This window comes from Eptesicus fuscus, chromosome 4 (genome assembly GCF_027574615.1).
Source record: "Eptesicus fuscus isolate TK198812 chromosome 4, DD_ASM_mEF_20220401, whole genome shotgun sequence".
NCBI lineage: Eukaryota > Metazoa > Chordata > Mammalia > Chiroptera > Vespertilionidae > Eptesicus > Eptesicus fuscus.
The window spans coordinates 64,503,806-64,530,122 of record NC_072476.1 but is presented as its reverse complement, the minus strand read 5'-3'; positions in this window follow the sequence as shown (position 1 = coordinate 64,530,122).

The window sequence follows — 26,317 nt, the reverse complement described above, 5'->3', positions numbered from 1 at the left end:
TAGACACAGTAGAAAGATCATTGGTTGCCAGTGGTTTTGGGAGGGAGGGAGAATTAGGAGAAGCACAGGATAATTTTAAGATGGTGAAACTTTTTTGTATGCTTACTGTGATGGGAGCTATACATCACAATAAGTTGGTCAAAACTCATAGAAGGTTATAGTAAATAAGGTGAACCTTAATGTACAAGTTTTATAACTTGTATTATCTATTATAAAACTTGTACATATATAATCTTTTAGGTGGTTAGGATATTCCAGGATGGAATGCAGACCATGACAAAAGAACTTGGTTATACCAGAAATGTATGAAACCATCTCACTAAAGAGTTGAAAGATAAGTTGCTGACTGAAGGAATTTTGGAAATGAGTGAATTCTGTAAAAGAAAAGACAAAAGCAAATGTACACATTAGTTGATCATGTTGTTGCGGCATGGGTGAACAATTTGAAACCAGTATACATGTACTGGAATTGAAAAACTAAGTAAATGGATGATGGGTGGTGAGAGTCAGTTTTTCACTGTTGGAGTGGGAGATTACATATTACCAAAGAGAAGGTTAGAATGATCCATATTGTAATGGATTAGAGTTGGAAATTTTAATACAAACTCATGTTTATCTTAGTACAGATACAGATGGATACATATAGATATGGTTATACATATTTATAGATACCCTGGTTAGTGTACATACATGTATTTTCTTGCTCTGTCAGCTGAGAGAACCTAAAAGCAAGGACACTCCAAGCAGAAATGAGCACACCTAATACCCAGATCTTTGTTTTTAATATGATTCTTCAATGAAGGAACCAAGACTACTTGGAGAAATGACTGATTCTAGAACTTGGGCAGGAAATATACAGGATGAGATATAATACGACGAGAATAACACTTTAGTTCTTCCTCCCCAAAAACCATTACCTCAATTCAATTATGAGAAAGACATCAGACAAATTCCAATTGAGGAACATTCCACACAATACTTGACCAGCACTCCACAAAATTGTCAGTGTTATAAAAAAGATGGAAAGTCTGAAAAACTGTCACAGCCTACAGGAACTTAAGGAGACATGACAACTCAGTGTAATGCAGGACCCTGGATGGGATCCTGAAACGGAGAAAAGACATGAGACTAAAAACTATGGAAATATTAATAACATATGGACTTGGTTAATAATACTCTATCAACAATTGTCCATTAATTGTATGGAAGATACCATAGTAATGTAAGATGTTAGTAACAGAGAACACTGGGTATGTCACATATGGAAACTGTACTGTTTTTACAACTGTCCTGTTCTGTTCTGAAACTATTCCGTAATAAGACATTTGTGTATATATAGAAGATATGGACTCTGGAAGAAAAAAACAAAACCACAACAATGAGACTCCATTTACATGGCCTTTTACTGAAAGTATGAGGACTCTGAGGATGAACGGTTCAGATAACCTCAGACTGTATTTTCACATCTCACTCTGCCCTACTGACTTGCCATCTTCTGTTTCTCCCCTGCTTTCTTCTCTGCACTCTCTCCATCCACAAATTGCTGTTCCTTTCTGAGGTGGAGCCATTTAATTATTTGTTTTCTTGTTGCCTTCTAATCTCTTACCTCAGGATCTCATATTCATTTTAAAAAGACACTACATGGACCAGGGCAAGTCTATTGACACATCGGCTTCTTTACTTTTTCTTCCTTGATGCCTACAAGGCCTGCTCGAACCAACTTCCTATGTTAACGTACTCTTTCTTCTGATAATATTCAGCACATTAATTTACATATTTATAGCCATGATATTTCTGCCATGTCTTCTTGAGAGTACAGCCTCCTTTTATTTCTTGTATAGAAATACTCTGACTCATTTGGTTTTGTGTTGGTTCATTTAAAAATTTAATTCTAAGTATATCTTTTACTTTGAAATAATGTGTCAACCAGAAGAGCTGTATTACCTAAAACCAAAGGAAGCAGGTATTTCCATTTTGCATGTTTCTAGAGCATAGAAATTTTATTTGTTGATTTTTTCCTACCACTGGTGGTGTGCTGGTAAATGGTTAACAACTGGATCTCAAAAAGAAAAAAAAATCTCATTTGTAATATTTGCCAATTTGCGTGGTGTAAAAGACTCCCATTAAGGCCAATTTCAAGCTAACAACATTAACATTGCTGGTTGGGAAGAAGTCTGTGGTATCACATCATTATAAACTATTACCACTATAAAGATAAAGTAGATGTAAATAACTTCAAGAATATAGATAATAATAAAATGCAGCATATAAAATAATTAGGAAACAAATTTTAGTGTTTATTACTCTTGTTTTTAATGTGATTTATTTAATTATAAGTTTGTATGATTTAACTTTTATAATGACTATGTTTAACAGGCAGTTTGCAAAGTTCTTGAAATTTTAAAAATCACTTCTCATAGGACAATATAAGCTGGCATCAGCACCACCATTGCCTACTATACATCTTGGAATTGAATAATTTTGATTAAGAATGCACAATTTGAGGTTACACTAAGGCAGCGGTTGCCAAACTCAGTCAACAGAGCCAAATATCAACAGTACAACGATTGAAATTTCTTTTGAGAGCCAATTTTTTTAAACTTAAACTTCTTCTAATGCCTCTTCTTCAAAATAGACTTGCCCAGGCCGTGGTATTTTGTGGAAGAGCCACACTCAAGGGGCCAAAGAGCCTCATGTGGCTCACGAGCCGCAGTTTGCCGACCACGGCACTAAGGCATAGAAAAAGAAAGCATGGGTTTTAAAGCATGGGAGATAATTGCAACATCCATTTAGTTTCTCAGCCTGAAAGACTGAAGAAAACGTGTATCCTGCAAAAGGAAGAATGAGAGTGAGGTTGGCAGTAATTTCTAGAATCAGAAGTCTGTAATTGTCCTTTTAAAAGTAGAGGTAGGTAGTCTCTGTCCCCTCAGTTCTAGGATAGGGAGAGGAGGGAAGTGAAAATTTTAGACCAGAAAAAGAATGTAGTTTTGGGGACTCAGGGTCTAAGGTTCTAAAAGGTGTGTGTATATTCATATGTATATATTCTCAAGAATGTGTGTGTGTATATTCATATGTATATACTCTCAAGTATATACATATGTTTATATGTATATACTCTCAAGAATATGTGTATATTCATATGTATATACTCTCAAGTATATACATATGTTTATATGTATATACTCTCAAGAATATGTGTATATTCATATGTATATACTCTCAAGGGTCAGACATTTTCTTATTCCAGGTGAAAAGCCAGTGTAGACTAGTCTAGACTATAAACAGACTCAAATTTGCTTGAAGAATATGCTTAAAAAAGTGCTCAAATTTGCTTTAAAAATATACATTTTTAAAATATAGTAGTCCAGGGCAGCTGCTCAGGTTGGCAGGGGAACCACTTGAATGCAGTCATTTAATACCCCAATCTCTTTCCAACTTCCGGTTCTACCATCCTCCAGTGCCTCCTCATCATCTGCATTCAGCTGGCACAAGGGGAAAGCACATGGTGAAGCATGGGCCCAACCTGGAAATGGTACAAATTTCTTCCATTCATGTTTCACTAGGTAATGTATCTGCAGGATGGGATGGGAAGTGTAGTCTTTCTTTTTGCCCAAGACAAAAGGAGAACAGTAGACAGCTAGCAGTCTTCTCTACACCCACTAATATTCTGGTAAGCCTGGAAAAGTTTACCCCGTATGCCAGATGCCCACAAAGTCCCCATAGTTGAGAATGTCATCAAAATCAACCAGAGGGTAGCAGAAGTGAGTTTCAGCTCATAATTTCTGAGAGAGATCGGAAGACTTTACATTAGTCATGTCATTCATCATTGAAGCAAGGAAAGGATGCTTGGATTCATCAATGCAGCAATACCAGAGCTCACAAGGCAACAATTACTCCACTTGTCTCAGATAACTTACCTAGGATCAGGTCAAGAAGTCCATTCAAATGCATAGGTTTACTTCTAGTCATATCCCTTTCATTGAGAGAAGAAAATAAATCACAGTTATGTAAGGTGCTGAGAGAGGAGCACCTACCACATGTAAGCAATATTTTCTCACTTGGCATCCCCTGCCAAAATCATTTCTGCAGTTGTCTAGTGTACATTTTAAAAAATTTATATTTATTGATTTCAGAGAGGAAGGAAGAGGGATAGAAACATCAATGATGAGAGAGAATCATTGATTGGCTGCCTCTGGCACGCCCCCCATTGGGGATGGAGCCTGCAACCCAGACATGTGCTCTGGCCAGGAATTGAATTGTGACCTCCTGGTTTATAGGTTGATGCTCAACCACTGAGCCATGCCAGCTGGGCTCTAATATACATTTGTGTTTGTTTGTGTTTCATGAAGAATATCCTTGATTTTGTGGAAGCACCTTCCTAAAAATGTAGCCTCATACACATATTATAATACTTACACTTCAAACACAAAATACTTTTGAAAGCCTTTTCCCTTTTAAAATATCCTTAACAGCTAATTTATAAGTCATTCAAAAAATAAGTTGTATTAGTTTATTTTCATACCTTGATATTTACCCAAAATAGTTTTAGCTAGTTTGACCATGCAAATCTAAGTGATTCCCAATGATTTCTGGTTCTTTCAAAATATTAAACCTATGAATTGGCACCTTTGAAGTTATTTTAAAATGTTTGCCACAGGCTTTGAAATTCTAAACAGTTTTAAAAATATTTCAGGTAGTTGCAACAACTTTGGACTAAATGTCTAACTTAAGGGGAAAGCTTTGAGAGAAAATATTCATTTGATGTTTAAGTTCTGGTAAACTTGATTTTAAAACACAAGATGAACATTACTTTATTACTTATATAATAAACTTATATAAGAAATTAAATAGTCAATGAATCTAGCATGAAAAGTAAAACAGCTTTATAATTACTTTGTCTAATTATTTCTGTTTGTATTAATTTTGTATTTTTTGTCAGTGATATATGCATAGTTTAAAATGTAAAATAGGTTTGTAAGTTCTGTCATATAGAAATGGCAGTCTCCTGCCTTCTCTCTCCCTGTTCTATTTCCTCTTTCCTAGAAGTACTTCCACCATTTTTGGCTAACCTTTTGATATTTAACTCAATGTCTCCAAATAGCATGCTACATAGCTTCTTGTCTCACAGTTTTAGGTCTTATCTATAGATCTATTGCAATAGAAGTTGAAGATCTAGCTCACTTTCCTCCTCGTGCCCCTATAGCACATGCACAACCATCCCATACTCTCTTTCTCCATTATATTTATACCCCAATTTTGCGTTGACATTATTATTGCTATGTAATCATTACTCATAGCTGGGCCATGTAGTAAATCAGGATCTTTACCCTTTCCTACATGACTTTTGAATCATTTTATGTTGTTTTCTTAGTTTCATCTGACATCACAAATCCAAGCCCAACTCTGTGTCAATTGTATAAGCTTCTCTCAAGTACATTAAGATGAGTATTTGATCAATTTCATTCCCCACTCTCAATTTTTTCTTATAGGATAAATCTTTCTTGAAGCCTTCTAATTTCCCCCATTCTGGGTGTGTTGCTTTCTCAGCCCAACATTATGGTTGTTTTGGATCTTTCCTTACCATGATCTTGTGACTGCCTTATTTCTCTGCTAATTCTCCTGTATTCTCTTTCTCGATATTCTTTCTTTTTTGATAGAGCAAATCTTCAGGTATTCTTCTGAGAAAAGGTACATGGGAAACAATTGAGAGCTCACATATCTGAAAATGTCCTTATTCTATCCTGAACATAAATTACGAGTTTTCTAATTATATAATTCAAATGTAGAAAACATTTTGCTTCATAATTTTGAAGGCATTGCTCTATTAACCTTGAGATTTAAGTAGTGCTATTAAGAAATTCAGCGCCATTTTCATCTCTGATTCTCTGTAACCTGCCCGCTCTGGAAGCTTATCAGATCTTCCTGTCATACACACTCTTCTGAAAATCTGGTTTTGGGTCAGTCTTCATAATTTTTCTGGCATTCAGTGGGTTCTTTCAATCTGGAAAATCACGTGTTTCAGGTCTGAATAATTGTCTAATGACATGTATTTAGTAATCCCCTCCCCTCTTATGGTAGGCAGAATTTTAAGCCGGCTTCTATCATTCCCACTCTATGGTATACATGCCTTTATAGAATTCTCCTCCCCTTGAGTGTAGATAGGACTTTTAACTTGCTTCTAACCAATAGAATATGGCAAAGGGGATGAAATAGTACAGCTTATATACCAAAGGTGAAGGGATTTTGAAAAAAGTAATGTAGATACCTAATCAGTTGACTTTAAGTTAAGCAAAAAGGAGATTATCCTGGGTAGGCATGACCTTGAGGGTGAACCTTTGAAAAGAGGATCTAGCTCTGTAAAAATCTCTCTCTTGCTCGCCTTGAAAAAGCAAACTTCCATGAGATTTAAAGCTATAAAGAAATGAACTCTGAAAAAAAGCAAAAAAAAAAAGCATGAGCTTTGAAGAGGACACTGAGCTTCTGAAGAGACCTCGGTCCTAGCTGACTCCTTCATTGAAACCTTGTGAGACCCTGAGTAGAGGACCCAGCTAAGGGGACCTGCACTCCTGGGCAATGGAAATTGTGGGATAATAAATGTACTATGTTGTCTTAAGGTGCCACATTTGTGGTACTTCGTTATGCAGCAGTAGAAGACTAATACATCTCTCCCTAGCCTCATTTGTTGTTTGTTTTGTTTGTCCTCTGTCTTATTTGGATTTTGAATCATCTGGGCTAGTTATCTTTTTTCCCCCATCTATTTTTCTGTTCAACTTTATGAGACATTTCCTCAGAATTTTTTCTTCCAGTTTTTCTAATCTGGTTTTCATTTCTGCTATCACATACAGGGGTGGGCAAAAGTAGGTCTATAATTGTGAGTATGTGACACAGAGTTTATTCTTGTATTATTATTATTTATCCTTGCATTACATATTTTTCCATACAACCAACTGTAAACCTACTTTTGCCCACCTCTGTATATATTTTTAAATTCTGATAGCTTATTGTGTCCTTTGAATTTCTAATTTGTTACTGCATCCTATTCCTGTTTCATAGTTGCTATATCTTTTTTTACCCTTCTGAGGATATTAATAATGTGATTTATGTTTTATTTTGTTTTGGGATTTTTTTCTTCTCTATGTCAGACATGTGTTTCCTCCAAATTGCTTACATATGTAGCTTTATTTTAGTCTCTTTATCTTTCAGACCCAAGATTCCTCTCAGAAAATAAAGATAATTAGTGTGTGTGTGTGTGTGTGTGTGTGTGTGTGTGTGTGTGTTGGGCTAGAAGTGGGAAAGTGGCTTATCCAACAGTTTATTTTCAGGGTGATCTGGCCTATTCATTTGGGGAGCCTACAATGTCAGTATCTTTTAAAGTTTTTCTTTTGAGCTGGACAGACTGTATAGGGAAGGATGCTCCAATATCCTCGCCACTGGTAAAAGTCTGTCAACTTCTATATTGGAAGGTGGGTAGGTAAAGAAGGCTAGGGTTTTCAGCATTTAGCATGCATGCTTCTACTTATGTTCCCAGCTTTCAGTAACCTCTCCTCACCTTCAGCTCCCACCCAGCCAAGAGACCCTCTATTTCACCATCCTCACAGACTGGGTCTCCAGTCCTCTGCCAGGGTTGGGGGTATTGGGTGAGAAAGGAGAGAATGGTGATGGCTGCCTGGGTGCTTGGAGTTGTGAATGTCTTTCATGGATCTGATTGCTTTTAAAACTTTAAGGAGACCCCCCTATTTTACCTCTCAACCCCCATTTCCAGAGACATCTAGTTCCACCAATCTCTACTGTAAAAGAAAGTTAGTCCCTAGCTTTTCCCTTTGCTGGCTTCAGGATTTGTATTCTCATATCTATTAAGTTCTCTTTAACACTCTTTCACTTATTTTCTAGCCTCTAAATTGTTTGTTTGTTTCCTTGTTTGTTTGTTTTGTTCTGCTCTTCTGTCCTCTCTATCTTTGTTGGTTTGTGCTTCCCAAAAATATATCTTACTGCTATTTCTGAGATTTGAGAAGAAAGTAAAAGTAGATGTATATATTTAATTTGCCATATTTACCAGTAGGTCTGTTTATGTTTTACTGGGAAAAAATATGGTTCCAGATAATTGCTCTACTGAAAAATAAACATGCCAAATACCCATCTCCTTAATGTTTCTTGGATCTATGTGAGAAAGTACATTCATTCACCCCTCCCCCCAAAGCTTTGACTCAGGTCAATAAATTGATTAAACAATTTTAGAGAATTTTTTCCCCCTCTGGGGAGATAAAGAACATTTATTTGTCAATAAACATATGGACTGTGAAAGAAGTAAATGCCTTTTCATTGATAATTAATTTTTCATGCTCACATAAAACCAGTGATTTCCACCTGCAGACAGATTATTTTGGAATACTGTTACTTGAAGCTGAGGTTTCTGTTAGCCCTGGCTTTATTCCATTGTTGACAGTCTAGTCCATCAAACCAGAAGAGCTCTGACAAAGTGATGAAGAGCCAACATTGCTTTTGGCTTCTTTTTTCTTTTCTGTACTTGTTCACCTAGCAACTATCCAAAGTAATATTTAAGCCAATTCATGGTTAAAAAAAAAATACTCATAATGTAAGAAAGTATCTCCCTAATGATGTAGTCATGTGTATTTGGCAAGTTTAAGGTTGAGAACATCATCAAAAAGATGATCACAATTGGCATTTAAAAATCTTTATTTCTCTGGACATTTTAACATCTGTTAGATTCTCCCAACATTTTCTAACCTTGGCAAAGATGCCCCTGCAATATTAGTTTTCATGTTTAAGGCCCCTTATGAAATTCAGTTCCCTGAGCCAAGTGCCCCAATAGTGTACTATGTTTCTCAGTAACGTTATCTCCTCAGAGAAGCCTATCCTGACCATCCTATTCAAAAGTGTTCCTTACCTGCAGCCTATAGCTCTATCTTTCATTTTATTTATAACACATAACTATCTGACATAGAAATTACAACTAAATTACAGAACAACCAACGTTCAGAACCACCTGAAATCTAGCTGAATGGAAGTCCTACACACGAGGAATTTAAAGAAGCCACATTGCGACTGGTAGGAGGGGCAGAGACAAAGAACGGGCTGGTGGATAAAAATCAGGAGAAATATCTCAGTTGTGGGGATCCCCCCTGAGGAGCGAGGGGTCTCCCAGCCCCACATCAAGCCCCCTAGACCAGAGTTCCAGTGCCAGGAAGAAAAGTCCCCATAACTTCTGGCTGTAAAAACCAGTGGGGAGCCTGGCCGGTGTGGTTCGGTGGATTGAGCATTGTTCCATCTTATGTTCCAAATCGGACTTCTCCTGTCTCAACCTAGAAAGGTACTCAGAATTTTTAAGGACACCTAGATCAACCTGATTAATCTCCCATTTCAAAGTTCATATTGTTAATCTTCAAAGTCCCTCTGTAAGTTATCAAAGTAGGGCATGGATATGTTTGGGGGCTAATATTCTGCCTACCACCATGACTTTGTCTGACTTCACTGTTGTATCCCCAGAATCTCAAACAATGTCTGCCACAAACTCAATAAATATTGATGGGATGAAGGAACCTAAATAATGGCAGAGTTGGATCAATTCCCTACTGTCTCACACCCACCCTGCTTTGTCTGGTAGCAAAAGAGGCGGCTGTGGGTGGCAAAACTCTATTCACAGCCCATATAGGACGTAGGCTTGCCAGGATACTTCACTAGACTCATTTCCACAACTTCCCAGTGCATCATGCTGTTTATTTTGACCTGGGCCCCATAGTTTTCACCTATCCTGACTATTTGAGCCCATATCGCTAGCAATCAGATAGAGATCATGGAAAAATTCTTGGAAACTCGGGGGTCCTAGAAACTTATGGGAATCCTGAGACAGATAATCACCCTTACAAATGAATTCATAGTGCTCTCAATTCAACTAAACCCTGGCATTGTGCCTTCTCAGACAACTAAAACCTCACATTTAATATCCTCTTCAGTGAAACCAATGGACGTACATACACACATGTTCAGGCATGTGCAGGCAGACTGAGACCAACACAGTAATTGTGACATTACTTCCTAGAGAGTCAATGGCCAACAACAAGCAATTTAAAGCAATATTTTCTTGTAAAACAAACATGGGCCTATTATGAGGTGGTATATTTACAATATCTTAAGCTTTCAAGGAAAACAGCATAATATTTTAAAGACATTTCAGACTTGCTGTTTTGGGTTACTCTTAATAGTCCTGTTCCCTGCCTCCATTGGTGTAATTCTGTTGATGGAGTTCTGCCACCTAAACATCCTCCTCTACTACCAGTTAGGGGATACTTTGGTAGAAAATGTCTAGAAAACTGTTCTAAACCTACCTCAAATATCGATGATCTGGCTTATGGCATAGTCAGTATACAAACATACAACAGTCTTCCTTTTTAATTTTCTGGGGCTAGAACTATCACTCATGAAAGATGACATTTTGTAGATATCACTCAAGGTTGATAATATTCAGACTTCTTTAATAAAGTTTCTGAGGTCACAGATTCCTGGGTCAAGAAATTGCCACCAAAATCCTTAGGCAAAAGGAGGCAAAGCTTCCCCTTGTCATCCTTCTGCCTACTTTTCTCTAGACATCCAGAACCCTAAAGTAACTGCAAACTTTCTACTCTGGCATCATGTGCTGGTATGCCCTCTCAAAATTCTCCATGCTCTAAAATTATCTCTCGCTTTTTATTGTTCTCCCTCTGTTTACTGCCCTGAAGCCTCACCATAAACAATAAAACTGAGCTACTGCTAATTGATATCCTCCTAGAACAAAGGGCCAAGAAAATTGGTATTCATCTGAAGTAATTCATACTAAAATATGAATAGCTGATAAGTATGATGCTTACATTTTGAAAGTAGGACAGTTATCCAAATTAGTTCATTCAATAGGATGGGGGTTATGTCTGTCTTGTTTACTCTCAGGTCTCTAACACAGTGCCTGACAGGAAATGGAAATGAACACTAGAATTTGTTGATTGACTGGCAGAATATTTGGAAATGGCAGCTTTGCGTAAGGAAGCTATCTTAGTGTGCATGCTTTTCTATGACTACTCACCTTCTTATTCATTTTGATAGGAGAGAAGTAAGACCAGCCCCCACCCCCCACATTTGCTTGTTGCTAAAACCTCATCTATGTTGTTTCATAATAACAAATGCATGGTAGGATTCTTTGTTTTGGTTTTTGGGATTATTTTCACTTAGAAATTTCTCTTCCTCCAAATGGTGTTCTGGTTTTCTTTCTTTCTAGAACTGTTTGGAACATATCCTATTTTTTTAAATTTTTTAAAAGAAAAGCTCATGAGTAGAGAATGGCAATGCAATTGTCTGTAGCACATAGCACTGACTGAATTGTAGTTCAGAGGCAATGTGCAGGATGCAGAGTCTAGAATAAAACTCCAGATTTCTCATTTAGGCTCAGCCAGTTGTGTGATTCCATGCAAGTCATTTAAACAGCTTTGATAAGTTATTTTCTCCCACTATTTCCACATCTTATCCTAAACCTTCTGACCCTTGAGGTTTAAGATCTTCAATTAAAGTTGTACTAAATTGTTTGCAAAGAAAATAAAAATGTCAATGATACAAATTATATTGGTTATACTGTTACATTTCCAGGAGATTTAACATGCAAGATATAAAATATCAGTTATATGGTTGTGTTGAACAATGGTAAAATTTAATGCTATTATATTTTTAAGTGAGTCCATCCATGTTCCAGGTAAAAGCTAAATACAGCAAATACTAGTAACATGGCCTCATGCTTATGGGAGATGCAAAATAATTCCCGCTGGGGAAATGGAACAATCCAGATGTAGCTCTAACAATGACCTGCTTACCAGGCCTCTCCTGCCCACCTTCTTCTTCCTTTATCAACTTCTTTTTCTTGGGGTACACTTTCACGGGCAAAGAGTATAAAAAGCTATTACAAAAAGAAACTGGTAGCGTGATAAAGCATTAACCCAGTAGGCAAGAAAATGAATTATGTAACTAAAGAATAGTGTGTGGGAAAATATGTACAGACAGAAGGTGAATAAAAAGAGGTACTGTGCATGTTATTAACTTGGGCAGGAATAAGAGGGGGAAAAAATCTTACCACCTCACTTTTTCCCTGCCTTATATTTCTAGATAAATTTGACAGCTCGAAATTCCTCAGTAACTTACTCTCCTTTCTTTGTTTCACATCTTTTTGGTTCACCTTCCTTTCCTTCCCTTCACAGTTTTCAAGTTCCATCCTAAACTCAAATAATGAAGAACAAGAATCACAGGTCTGGCTCAAAGGAGTCTCGGTTTCTCTGTACTGTGTTTCTTCATCTGCAAAGTGGGAATGATAACACTTGTCCCAGTCACAACACAGGAACATGTGACTAGCAAGTGGGAGAATATGTTAAAAAATTAACCTCTTAAGTGTCATCATCACTATCTCTTCTCTCAAATTTCTCCTCAACTCACCTCCAGGGCCTCCTGCCTATCAATCTGTTTCCACCACAGCCCTTTGACTTGTCCAAGGTCATTTTACTGCCTTTGTTGGCATCCCACTTTACTAGTATTCTTTCTGCTTCTATCATACTTTTAATTCAAAGAAACTAATAGCTCATCAATATGTATAATCTATTTATCCATGATTTAAAAAAAACACATAAAACTCCATTTCTCTGTGAGATTAAAATGTCAATTCTATTCTTCCTTAAATTGGAACCATATGACATTTTCTTTAAAATCTATTAATCATATTTACAAATGAGAAAGCTTAATTTTAATATTCTTTATATTCACTATAGTGACTGATTTTGTTTTTGCTCACTTTGACCTCTTTTGAAATGGCACTTAAACAATTCTCCTTAATGTTTGTAGGAATAAAGTAAGGCAAATCCCAAACTCTTCTACCAATTTCTGTAGGAAACAAATTTCCTTGACACTGACCATACAATTTAACACCACGGAAACCTTGTTTTCTTTCATCTCTAGATCCTGAAGAAAAAATAAAAAGTTTGATTCTCACATTACTTCAAGAATATTAATTTTTCCTATGGGATACGGAGTTCTGTAACACTGCATGCATGTAGTCCATAATTTTTCTTGTTTAGTTCTTTACAATTATTGTTTTAAGTAAAGTAAACTAAACAAAGCAAATAGTGACATTAGACTGGAGTTCTCTGATGCAAAATTATAGCTCTCAGAGTGTCTTTTAAACATGCCTTACCTTGTTGCTACTTATTGTCAAACATACCCAAATATTTGTAGTGTGTGAATATTAAAACAAACCTATCACAGTGTCTGAGCACAGAGTTAATAGTTTGCAAACGTCTCTTTGTTTCTTTTTATGCATTAACTACTGATACATCTTTTTCAATGAATGAAGCAGACCTGAGCACATACAATAAAGGAAAGCAAAAATTACCAGGTTTGGACTTCACTTCACAGCCAGGAAGATTCTGTTGAGTCTGCCAGCAGGGGATCTTGCGTATTAATACCCTACCTGGAAGAGCTGACATGTTGAAAATGAGATTAACACCTTCCTGTTTTACATTAACTAAGGCTAAAGTGTCATTTGCCTTATCAGGGGGAAAAATTCAATACTGAAGTGATAGGGTTGCCAACAAGGTGTGGTTTTAAGAAAATGTTAATATTTTAAGTAGGAATTTTTTGTTGTGATGGTGCTGATGGTGGGTCTTTGAAGGTAAATACCTTGTGCAAATAAAAGCCAAAGAAGTCAGGATGGATGGAAAGCTAAACACAAACACATGTAACTCAGCAACTCCTTTTCAGGCCAATGCTAATTGACATTTGGCTCCCGGTACACAACTTGTCAGAGCGCTTAAAATGAAAACAAAAAACAAATAAATGAATACCCCATTCAGAGACTACCGATGCCTTGGGATTTGTTGCCAATTCCGGACCAGCCTAGGAGCAGAAGAGCTAATATAAATGATTTATTCATTCAGATATAAGATAGCACTTTTTAATTCCCTCACTTCACAATCCATCTAGTTATGTATTTACTAAAGATGAGCATTTAGATGAAAAAATATTAAAAATCCTAATGTAGGGAAGCCTCAAAATCATTGTCAAGTATAAGTGAAAATGGGGTGGAGAAGTGGGCCAGGAGTGAGTGGATGTCCCCTACTCCAGAGGGACCCCAAACAGGACCTGGTAGGCTCTTCTCTGGCCTGAAAGAAGGCCAGGTGGTCGTCCATACTTCATCGTCAGGCGACAGAGCCTCTCTGCCACGCCAGGCGCTCTCCCGGGAGCAGCAGAGGGTCCAGAAAGGAGGACATTAGTTTTTTGTCCTCCAGGCCTCATGGTCTTGCTGTGCAGATAGGCATCAACAATAACTAGATTAAAAAGCCAATTCCAGTCAGAGCAGAGGCATAAACCCCTCCACTAGGAGCCACAAGGGAGGGAGAAGAATTCTCCAGGCAGGATCTGGGACAATTTCCTGGTAGAGATAGGGTGTGAGCTGGATCCTGCAAAATGGGTAGGATTTTAATAGGTAGGAAAGGGAAATGGTAGAATGGACCAATCTATGATATTTTGACACCATGATCACAGAGAACATTACGGTTAAATAGACACTTAACAGATATCAATGGAAAATACATAATTACAGAAAATACTGTCAACAATCCACTAAAAACAAAACAAAACAAAAAACTATCTCTACCTGTATACTGAATATACAAATGGTAAGAAAAAGGAAAAATGACGGAGACTTTAATCTGCTTGCTAAATGCCTACTATTCAAATCTTAAGAATGAGCCATATCAGTAGGTATTGTTTCTATTCATTTCAGAGCGTCTAATTGCCGCTTATCTTATGGGGTCTCAATGAGAAGAAAGGAGGAGGGGGGGATGGAAATGCATGAGATTTTTAGGAATGCCAACAATGTGAAGTTGGAACCCCACTGTAAATACTTGCATTCATCGTTCCAAAGATGACACTGGTCCTTGTGTTCAAAGGGAGCTGGAGGAGGACCAGCAGTTTTAAGGCAGCACAAAGGAAGGCAACTTAATGCCTCCCTGAGGAGAAGCCGCAGAGGGCTGTGCTGGTGGAGAGAATGGTAATAGCAATAATAACAATAAAAGCAAAGTGTGGGGGTGGAGTGGGCTGGGGTGGGGTGGGGAAGGAGTCCTGATAACTTGGGATGAGGTGGGAGGAAGAGGTGGAGGTAGCCTTTGCAGGTGCTGGATGAAGATTTGTAAGTGATGCAACAGGGCGGCAAAGCTGTGAGGCAGGATGCAGAACATATCCAGGGAGCTCCCAGCAATAATGGAGAGCACACGTTGCATCATCAGGATCACTGAGACCCCAAATCCTCTGGGGAAGTCATGTCTTTTTTTGTACTAGATGTTTTGAAGCTGAGCTTGGGGGTGGAGTGAAAGAGGAGGGAAAAATCACAGGGAAAAATTAAGCAGTCTGAACGGTGTGTAAGATTATGAAGATAAATGTTTACCTCTCCACTGCATTGTATCTCTGGAAATGAAACTGGTTTTTGTGTGTGTGTGTTTTTTTTGAATAGTGCTGCATCCATACTGCAAGAATGTGGGCATTGTGAACAAATTGACTGTCTCAGATGATGTGACACATTTTGATTTCTGCTTAGGAAAATATCTGTTAATCGTATTAGGAAGAGAAGGAGAGGGTCCCGAACAGGAATGTAAGAGATCAGATCACTCACCATCTTGCTCATTCTCTCCCAAAGCCAAGGCCTTAAAGTTTCAGCAGTTTCCACAAGAACTGGCACCTCATCTGTGATCTGGTTGGCATTACATCAAAACCCTTCTTCTCCACCTCCCCATCTTTGTCATGGCACTGGCTAAAATCAAGACAAGACTGGCTGGCTGCTCTCTCCCTGGCAAAATGAAACAGAAAAGAGTTCTTGTTGGAAGCTTTCTCTTCGCCTAATTTTCCTTTCCTGTCTTCCATCCTTCTTCCTTTTCTCCTTTTCTTCCTTCTCACTCCCTTCCTCTGTCCCTCCCTCTCATTCTTCTTTATGTGGTTTGTTAATATCCAACTCCAGACCATTCTTTGTGTTTGGCAAAGGAAGCAGTTTTATTGTTTGGTAACTCCAGGGGGGATATGGTGTCTATGATGTTGTCTAGGCCAAGCCTCCCCCAGGAAGGTTAACTACCTCTAGCCTGCTCTCCAAGGCATGTGGATGGCAACCGCCCACTGGAGTACCAGCCACCGTCTTTGGTGAGAAAGCCGGTCCAATCCTACCCAGGAGTATCTTTGTTTCCCACAATGGTGTATTTCGGTGTTGTAAAGTGACTTATTGGGACCGGTTATCTGGAATCTAAATCTGTGACGTGCCATTAAGAAGAAGAGAAATACAAGACATTTCCCCCCCCCCCCACTACTTTCTGAAAAAGGGTCTTCTCGGAGCAATGCCCACGTCTGATCAAAGGGTCTGTTCATGTGTCTCAAGAGCCAACGCTAGAGCCCAGCATGTAGCTAAAAATACGCACGCACAGTCCTAGAAAATTGTATTCATTAAACTCTACCTAAAGGTCCTCACCCAGAATCTGCTCTATGCCAAAGCAGCGTGCTGCTCTTAATCCTCCTTTATAGATTAGGCAGTAAAATAAAGAGGGTGGGGCTGAAATGCAGGGGAAGTCTGCACACGTGTTTGGAAAAGAAGAAAAGGAAAAGCACAGGGATTTCTCGTTCTCTCCTTCATGTTCCGAGTTGCTTGGGTTGTTCAGGCACTACTGAGAGAGGCAGGGCTTTCTCACGTTCACAGCATCTCCCTTCCACAGTATGTCCCTTCCTTCACACAGAAAACGGGAATTTAGGAACAGAGCAAATAAAAGCCTTTCAGACGGCAGCATGTTGTTATTTCTGTGTACCTCCTTCCCCCTTGTTTGCATGTTCAGGAGGAAATAATGCCAATCACAGCCGGCATTATTCAGCATCACTATGGGCCGAGCGCTGTGGCAAGCAGTGTGTTACATGTGTAATCCCAGTTGCATTCTTCTAAGGTCCCTATGAGATAGGTCCCCGTGCCACCACCATGTTGCAGAAGATGGCCTGGGGAGTTGAACTAACTGGAGCAGATAAATGGCAACCCTGGGATTCGAACCCGAAGCTTCCAAAGTCTTGCTCTGAATGAATACCACTGTGTCATCTCTAAATAGTTCCTGTAAACTGTGTTTTATGATTTTCATTTAAGATTTTGGTGGCTGCGCCAAATAATAAGGATTCTGTTATTATCTTAATCTTTACAATTTCCTGCAATCAAATGGTAGGGTTCCTTGAAGGGAGGACTGTCTCTCCCTCACCTTCCCATCCCCTGCAGCCCTTAAAACAAAGTATCTTGCACAGGCTGGGAGCTAAAGAATTATTCGTTGAAAGGCATTTTACATGATCTCTGTATCTAAATAAAGCCCCTCAAGCAAGTCCATTTCCCAAACACCCGGGTTTTCCTCTCCTTTGTAGCCATCCTCTTCTTGTTTTGTTTTCGAAAGGTTGATTTTGAACTGGAGGGACATTGCAGTTGTCTTGTCACTTAGCGTGATTTGAAAGTGAGTCTGTGTAGTGCCTTAGCCTGCCCTCAGCAATCAGGCCTCACACTCACGAGGCTCTGATTGTAGGAGTTGCCTTATTTGCATTGATGAGGATGAGCCAGCTGCTAGAGCATACAGAACTGCACCTGACACAATCGCCGAGTGCAGGATTAGCACGGGGAATCAGGAATCCACTGCGCCGCGTGGCAATCTCAGCGCTACATTAGAGTCACTCATGCACAATGACCCAAATTTGCAATGAGCATAATTAGCAATCCAAAGATGCATATTAATTAGGGGGCCAATATTTTCCTCCATTTCCCTAAATTAAAAATAATACTCTTTCCTAGACCAGTCTGGGTGTGAAAGTAATTCTGGGGATTGTGAGTTTGTAAATGATGTATGTGTAAACCCCAGAAAATGATGTGGATTTCTTTGGGTAACTAGCCATCCCCCGCCCCGGCCACACACACACACACACAAACACTGAGGTATTAAGTTTGGCACCAAATATGGTAAAGGTTTTGTGGTGTCATGCTCCTTTTTAATAAGTAGAAAATAGCTATTTACAAGGATAAAAATAATAAAAATAACAATAGCTGTAATATGTGGAAAAGAAAAAATTAAGCTCTAATAAAGGAATTTGATATTTTATATTATGTATTCCTATTTCTGAGGCTATGTTTGGGTCAGTCATAACCCCAGACACCCTCAGTTATTTTAGGATCTCCTAAAAGTATAAAAGATTATGCTGAATTTTTATTAAACAGAGTTTACAAATCAAATGGAACATTCCCAAACCCTGGGCTGTGTTTCCATATGTCTGCAGACTATAGGTATTGAAATACTCACCTATACTTTAGGAGAAAAAAACAACCCACAACATTTTGCAAAAATTGAATAAATGATCATTCCAAGCAAAAGCATGCAGTTCAAAAGCTAAACCTCCCATTGGAGAACAGAAAATTTAATGAGCTTTTAATGGAATGCAATGCTCAGAGTAGTAAATTATTTGTTAGTTGACGATGCAATCAGCATGCTGATTAAGGTTGCTTGGTTTTTTACTAAACATTAACTGAATGAAAACGGGTAGTCCTTGTTCTGCTTGGGGGGCTTTAAGGAAGCAAATGGACTTTCAGAACAGAGATTGTCAATAAAGGTGAGTGCACTCCAGGTGTCATTTGAATATGATGATAAAATACTTCTGATAAATATTTAAAAGCATTTTAAATCCACAATGTTCGCCTAGTGTATTGTGGACTCTGTTTAAAGAAACAGTGGGCCTTAGCAGGCCTAACAACAATCCCTCTATCTCTCTCTAGAAAGAAATATCTAGATCTGCTTTCTTTTATTACAAAGAGGAAGAAAAGGGGGGTGGTATGCTTTGAAAATATAAGTCAGCTTGGACTCTGGGACCAGGAATTGTTTGGGACTTTGGAATGTATACCTAAAAAAAGATAAACAGGACAAAAATCAAAACAAAGGAAAATATTCTAACAGCAAATAAAGGAAGAGACATCTGTTTCTCTAGATAGATTAGGATAGAAATTTAATTAAGCAGTCGTGCTAGTCCAATGTTTTAAAATAATTGCTATTAGAATACGTATTTGTACATTTTAATTTATAAATGATGGTATTCTGAGGGCAAGAACTATTGTGATGTCGGAGTTATATTCTGTCTAGTTTAGGACATTTCAAGGGGAGTAAAAGAAAAAGAACAAAAATTGGAAAAAATTATGTAATGATTATTTTTGTTGTTAGATTATTAATGCAGTTTATAAGGTATTTCATTTACCAAATATTAATCGATATGTACATTAGCTATACATTATTATTTCTGGGAGAGATTTTTGTAACTAAATCTGTTTAAATTGCTAGATTTATTTCCCCCGCCAAAAAGAGGATTTGTTTGTTTGTTTCTCTCCCTACAATTGAAGAATTATGGGTTTGTAGGTTAATTTTCTTTGAACAGCTACAAAGTTCTTTTTCTATAAATCCTAATTAGTTTCATCATTGGTGATTCTCTGGCAATGATCAGGTACCCTTAAAATCCGATAAATAACCACCTCTCACTTTTAACTATTCCTGTTTATGACCCAAGAGGTTAAAAGCCTTTGACTGGCATTTGACTTCTGACCTCATATAAATGTTATCTTATCAGTTCCTGCTTGTTAACTTGTATTGAGTGCTTGTCCCTGATGGCTTTTAGATAAAGGGTTGTGGGTTTTTTCTTTTTAATATATTTCCTATAGGAACTAAACCATTTGCTTTGTTCTATGCCTAGTGCACTCCACTCTACACAGTAACCTGCTATAAATCTGTTATAAAGCCCCAAATATACTTTTATTTATTCTTGACATTATTTTAGCTTAGCTTTAAGGATAGGATTTTATGATTGAGAATATATATTTATTATAATTAATAGCAGTAATTACTAGTGATTTTAATTCTCTAACATGTTAGTCAGGAAGCTGGTTAGCTTGCTATTCTCTTTTTTTTAATATAAAAATATTTTTTAAAATTTAGCTTTCCATTTTGTAGCAGCATGGGATGAATTAGAGAGATAATTTATGGAAATCTTGTCTTCCCAGACTTCAAAAGTCCGCCTAATGAGAGAGTCATCAGTACGATATATCATTTTTAAAAAATCGAATCCAGACCATGAACAGGGCATTTTTGAACTTTTGAGGAGGAAGGTGGTGGCCTGGCGCCTGCCTTTGCCCTCTGTCCTGGGAACTAAGAGAGATTTCGACCTTTTAGTCCATTTGCAGCTGCGTGCGTGGTTCACACATTGGAGTGTTCATGTGTGTGAGGCCAGTCACTATGTACAAACCTAAGTACATTTAAATGTTTGCATTTTAATCTCTCTCCACACCTCAATGGCATCAGGAGGGTATTCTAGGCAGATTTGGTGCCTTAGTGGCTGCCTCATTTGCAAATGACCTACAATGTGATTTCTAAACTAAATATCACATTAATTTCTATGTGGAAACAGGCAGCGAGGAGGGGGAAGAATGAAGAGGCAGCCATCTTGGCGTCACTATGCCTTCCAGCCTCCTTCTCTCTCCCCCTAAGGCTCGCCGGTTAGGATATTATCTTTATTTTTAATTGGCCTTCAGTATAATGCAGGAGGCATATACAAGAGACCTTTGTATTCGTGTTTGGAGCAGAGAAAAGTTGTAGCCTCTTTGGACTTTAAATAATAACTGCGACTATAGACAAACTACACCGATTATTCTCTATCGTTCTAAATAAATGTACATATAAATGAAGCATATGCCACAGCTTGTAAGAGACCTGTACAAAACCTATTAAGGGAAACAAATGTCTATTTGGACCATTCATTTACTGCTATCTAAAGAATTAATATGTCAGTAAAGTTATCTGCCCTTCCTCCTCCCCCATGCTTTCTTTTCTCCCCAAACACACACTCACATGCACACACATAAACACACACACCCAGACCCCCACCACGGGGAAATGGCAACCCTGGAAACTTGTTGTTTTTTGTAAACAGGAATTCCCTTTCTCTTAGATCCGAAGCATTCTAAGAAAGAGTGCAAAGGAGCAGCTTTCATTTATTTTATTTTATTTTAATTTTCCGTGTGGAGAGCTGGCTCTGCGAGGTCCCCACACTGCTTTCATCATGCTCATACTCTGGCAGCGCCCGGGCTTAATGCAGCTTGTCCTAACTTTTCATTTCAACCATTGCTTTTCTCAAAGTGGCCAGAGTTTAAAGACTGCAGAAGCAAAGGGAAAAGAAATACCACGGCAGGGGGAAAAACAAACCAACCCCCAAACTGGTGCTGGTATTCACAGCACTGACACATTCTCAAATGTTTTCTCTGTAGTTATAACACAAAAGCCCTTTCTTCCCTGTTTTGATGTGTTAAAGACTGGAAAGAGGGAGGACACTTGGAAGTGGTAAAATAAGTATTTGGAAGCACAGGGAAGGTGTTTCTCCTTTGAATGTCCAGTGTATGTCAATAACATGTAGTTAGTTGTGGTTTAATATTAATTAAAATTTTTTAAAGGGAAAGGGGATGAAAAGTTACCTTTAAGCAAGTTGTGTCCCGTTTGTTGAACTTTTAGCTGTCAATGCTGCCTTTCTCTGTGTGTGTGATAAGAAGTGCATTTGAGGCCAACCCTTTTGCTACCTCTGAAAAAAGGATAGCCATAATCCCAAGTCCCTCTGAAAAGGGTATGAGTGGATCGATAACAAATTATTGCCTAATTCTGGTATTTGGCAGAAGAAACCACAAACTTTTACTCCTTTAATGTCTGTAATCTGAACTAATTTTTCTAGCCAATATTATTGGCAGATTGTTTTACTGAGTGAAACAAATAAGTATTTGAAGGACAAATAATTACTTGATTTCTAAACACTCTCCTCTTCTGACAGCTAAATTCTCTGAGTTGAATCCCAGAGTCCCTTACAATTGTACTTAGCATCATGGCTTTAAAAAACAAGATTTAAACATGTAAGATGGCTGATTTCAAAACTGGCACAAGTTACACCAACATTCTTATTTACATTTAATTAATCTTTGAATATATAGTTGTCAGTCTCAGTATATCTAAACAGAAAAGGTATTTACTTAAACCTGTTTTATATAAATCAAAAGGAACTCCCTAAACACTTTTGATGGAATATTTTAAAATCATTGTAGTTGGTAATACTTTCAAGTTATTATAATTAGAGGAAGAAGAAGATGAAGGAAAATCAAGGCTCTTGTTTTTCTGCATAGCTGTCTCTTCAAGCTTTATAAAGTTACCTAAGGAAGTATTAAAAGATACAGCTTTTATAGGTTTATAAACTTACCCTAAAAATATATTAAGAAACATAGTTCGTCCATTTGATTTTTTCCTACTCCTTTCCAAAAATCAAACCTGTTCTGTTTGGAAAAAGCAGAGACTTCTGTGATATCATGGACCTTTTCGTATTTAAGCAAAGTCACTGAGGACATAGAGTCAGAAATATCAGAATTTTTAGGACTCAAGTTATCCTTTCCTGTGTGAAGACTGATCCAGACGGATTTTTAATTTCCTTTGGTCTCTGTCCTCTCTTTTTTTCTATATTCTCGATTGGTGTAAAATGGCTTTGTTCTTTCTTATTAGGATGCTTAATTTGAGCATACCCTCCCAGCTTGAATCTCATTCTTGATTCCCCAACTTGCCTGGGTTTGGAATGGGGAGTGGTTTTCCTTATTTAAAAAGCTTTGCAATTCAGACTCAGGGAGCCAGACCTTTTTTTGTTGTTGTTGTTTTAGACATGCTGAAATGGGACATGATTTCAGGACCCTTTATCATGGACATTCATCTGGACATGCTCAAAGGTCACACCCGAGGTCATAAGCCATGTTCGCATCCTTCTTATGGGAAAACGAGAAAAGAATATCCACAGGCATCTGATACTAGGGGCCTGGCCTGGACATACACCTTGCCCTCTTCCCCTTGGCCTTGCTTGCCCTGAAGAATGAATACATTCATCTCCAAAGTTGATGCTTCGAAGTGACCAGTCAGATGCTAGCAGGTCAGCTGGCTCTCCTCTTGGACAGAGGATCCATAAATCAGAGAAATGTTGATGTGGTTGAAAGAAGAAGGTAGTCCAGCCTGAGGGAAGCCACGTAAATCTCTCCCGGGGCATTGTTCCCGGGTAGGGAGTAGGGGTGAGAGTTAGGGTAGCTCCTGGGGCCAGACCTGTTATTAATGCCCTCGCCCTCCTGCAGTGGGTGCTAACTTGTTGTGCATGAGAGCTGCCACCATCCTTCCTAAACATCGGGCCCGCTTGGAAAAGTCAAGCACTGCTGAGCCCTGATTTTCTTAATAGTCAAAACCAAGATGCATTTGGGCTATGATGATAGGACAGCTCCCTTGAAAAGATTATTTGAACTACAAAGGCATTCATTTAGGGCTAGCAATGTTGCAAAAGGGCCTGCTAGAAATTAGCAGCCTGTCCTGGTATTTGGAGAGCAAGAGTGACAACTTATTGGAAGTTCTCAAGGAATCATTTATATTTCACACTCCACTAGGCAGCTGATTTGAGATTGTCTGTTAGCATAACAAAGGCTCTGAGCCTGTGAACTTCAGAAACCTTTCGACCTCTTAGCTGCTGGCATGAATAGCCCCCAGTCCTGCCTATAGAGATCTCCCAAAGCTGCCCTGTTCGTGGCTAAATTGTTAATCAGGGTAATTTAATATAGTTTTCAATATGCCTCATCTTTTATTGGGAAAGGTATTCACAGCTTCCCTACCCCTGAAAAAAAAGTTCTTTTATTCAAGTGTGAGAGGGGCAGCTGCAGACAGACCCTCATCCCTTGCTCTCCCCCTACACCCCCTCTGTAGCAGCAGCAATGTTCTGAGCAGCAACCATAGTGAAGGGCCAGAAAAAGAAACTCCAACTACGAGCCCTCTGCATGCACTCCAACCTGAACCTGAAATTCTAGCCTATTTATACGAGGAACCGACTAAACAAAAACCAGAGGCTCAGCCATAACTGAACCTCAGAGCCAACACATACACACACACACACACACACACACACACACACACACACACACACACACGCCACACCCCCTTCTCCACCCTCTCTTTACCTCCACCCTTCTCCTCCCTCCTCATCTCCCAACTAAGCTTCTCTTCTGGCTCCCAACAAAACGCACCAGACCCCAAGGCCTGCTGATTTTCATTTCGCTCAGTCTTTGGAGGCAGCCCACACAGTCCTGCAAGCTCCTTCACACAGCCACCCTCAGCCTGATGCACGCAACCTCTCCCAATGGCACATACACTAGCCCTCCGCCCCCCTTGCACACCATCAATTCACATGCACATGAGTTAGCTGAAAAGAGCCAGAGCACAAATATATTCATTTTAATCCAGTTAAGACCTAAGAGGTCTCATAGGATATTATTCAATAGTTTGAAAACCAAGTATAAAACTCAGATTTTTGCTACACCGTTTCATCTCAAATAGGCCTACAGCGTGCCTTTCTTTCACCTTCTACCAGTACGTATTGTAAAAAAAATAATAATAAATAAAGTGAATAAAAAAACAATCACAAGCAAACCACCCAGCTGCAAGCAGATACTGCTCAAATATTATGATGTTGTCTTTTTTTAATGACTGTGTTTCTCATCTCCATGTGCAAAGTCTGAAGAACAAGTGAATACAAAGGAGGAAAAAAATATGAAATTATTATGCTTTAAAATTTAAAAAGGAAGGCTCCAATCTCTTAATCTTATTTTGCCACATGAGCATTTTAGACATCTGTAGTTTTTTTATCTTTCATTTCCACGGGAGAATGTTAAGACATCTGGAAAAGGTGTCTGAATATGTCCTGATGGCTATGGTGGTGATTTTCTGTGTAATCGTGCTCTGTCTTTGTGTGTCTTGCTTCTTCCTGGAACAGCCATTGCTCATGTGCCCCGTTTTGGTTGGTGTGCTTGTCGCTCAGCCTCCTGAAGTTGGATAAAGCCAGGATCTAGTGCCTGAAGTATTTTCTTTGAATTTGCTCTAGTCAGAGTGGTCCATGATGGGGGTGGGGAGACTGTCTTCACTAGTTGGGATCCTAACATAGTCTCTCAAAACTGCTGAGGGATGGGAGACAAATTTCTATTTACAGGATTAGGGAAAGGATTATTTACCTCTAAAATAGAAAATACAAATATAGACCCACAATTAATAAAACAAAACAAATAACCCTATCTCTTTCCCAAAATAATTTTTCTTGGAGTTAAAAATAAACATTTAAAATATAGGTTTCCTGATCAGTTTTAATATCTAAACAATGCCCAGAGGTGATACCTTGGAACAGATAATAAAATAAGTATATCTGGTTATGATATGGCAATCCTAAAATCTGAATTTTTCTTTTTTTTTTTAAAAAGGAATCTGACAGCTTTAATTTCAATGTTGTAGAAGTTTTTTTAGATTATAAGCATTTTTGTCACTAATCTGTGCATTATTTATTTTAATGATGAGCTTTTTAGTGTATTTTATCCTGTAAGTAGTGCTTTTCATTTTCTTGATGTCTTAAGCCAGAATATTTTTAAAATATTAATTGAAAGTTACTACAAATCAGTGGATAAATATTTCTGGTTTCTCTTTTAAAAAGCCAGTTATATGAAATCATTCCTACATAAAACTAACAGAAATTTCACTTTTAAAAGATGTTTAAAGAGAAAAAATATCATTTTTAAACCCAAGAAAGAAAAAAATACACAATTTGCATTTTTCAGTGCTTTGGCTTAACGTTTTTTCATTAGTCTTTTCTTCATTAGAATTTATGATCCATGTCCATCATTACACTTTCACATCTCTGATTTCTGTTAAATTTTCTAACAGAGGTTAATAAATATAAAAAGGGGTAAAAAGGTCTATTTACTTTCATGTAAAGTGCTCAATATTTCAAGGTTATTTATATTTGCATTTATATTTTTCCATGTTCTAATTATTAAATCTTGAAATTAATTCTATTTGGAGTGAGGAAGTATCAGGAGGACTTTTTTTTTCTTAAGGAATTAAACAACATGATTTTGCTAAATTACAATGTTTTCTTGGGGTTGGGCCATCTAACACACCCTCTCTAGCATGGCACAGTTTGGGCTTTATATTTATGGAAGCAAAAGTGTTGGGGGGAGAAGGATGTATATTTGGAATGGTGTTTGACAGGGGGAATGAACGCAGACACCAGAACAATTATATTACAATCCCATTGGGAATGCCAGCACCAAATTTAGCCAGACGGATGGGGTACTGTCTAGACGGTCCCTTTTGTGTATCAGCTGTTTTTCCCCTGCTTT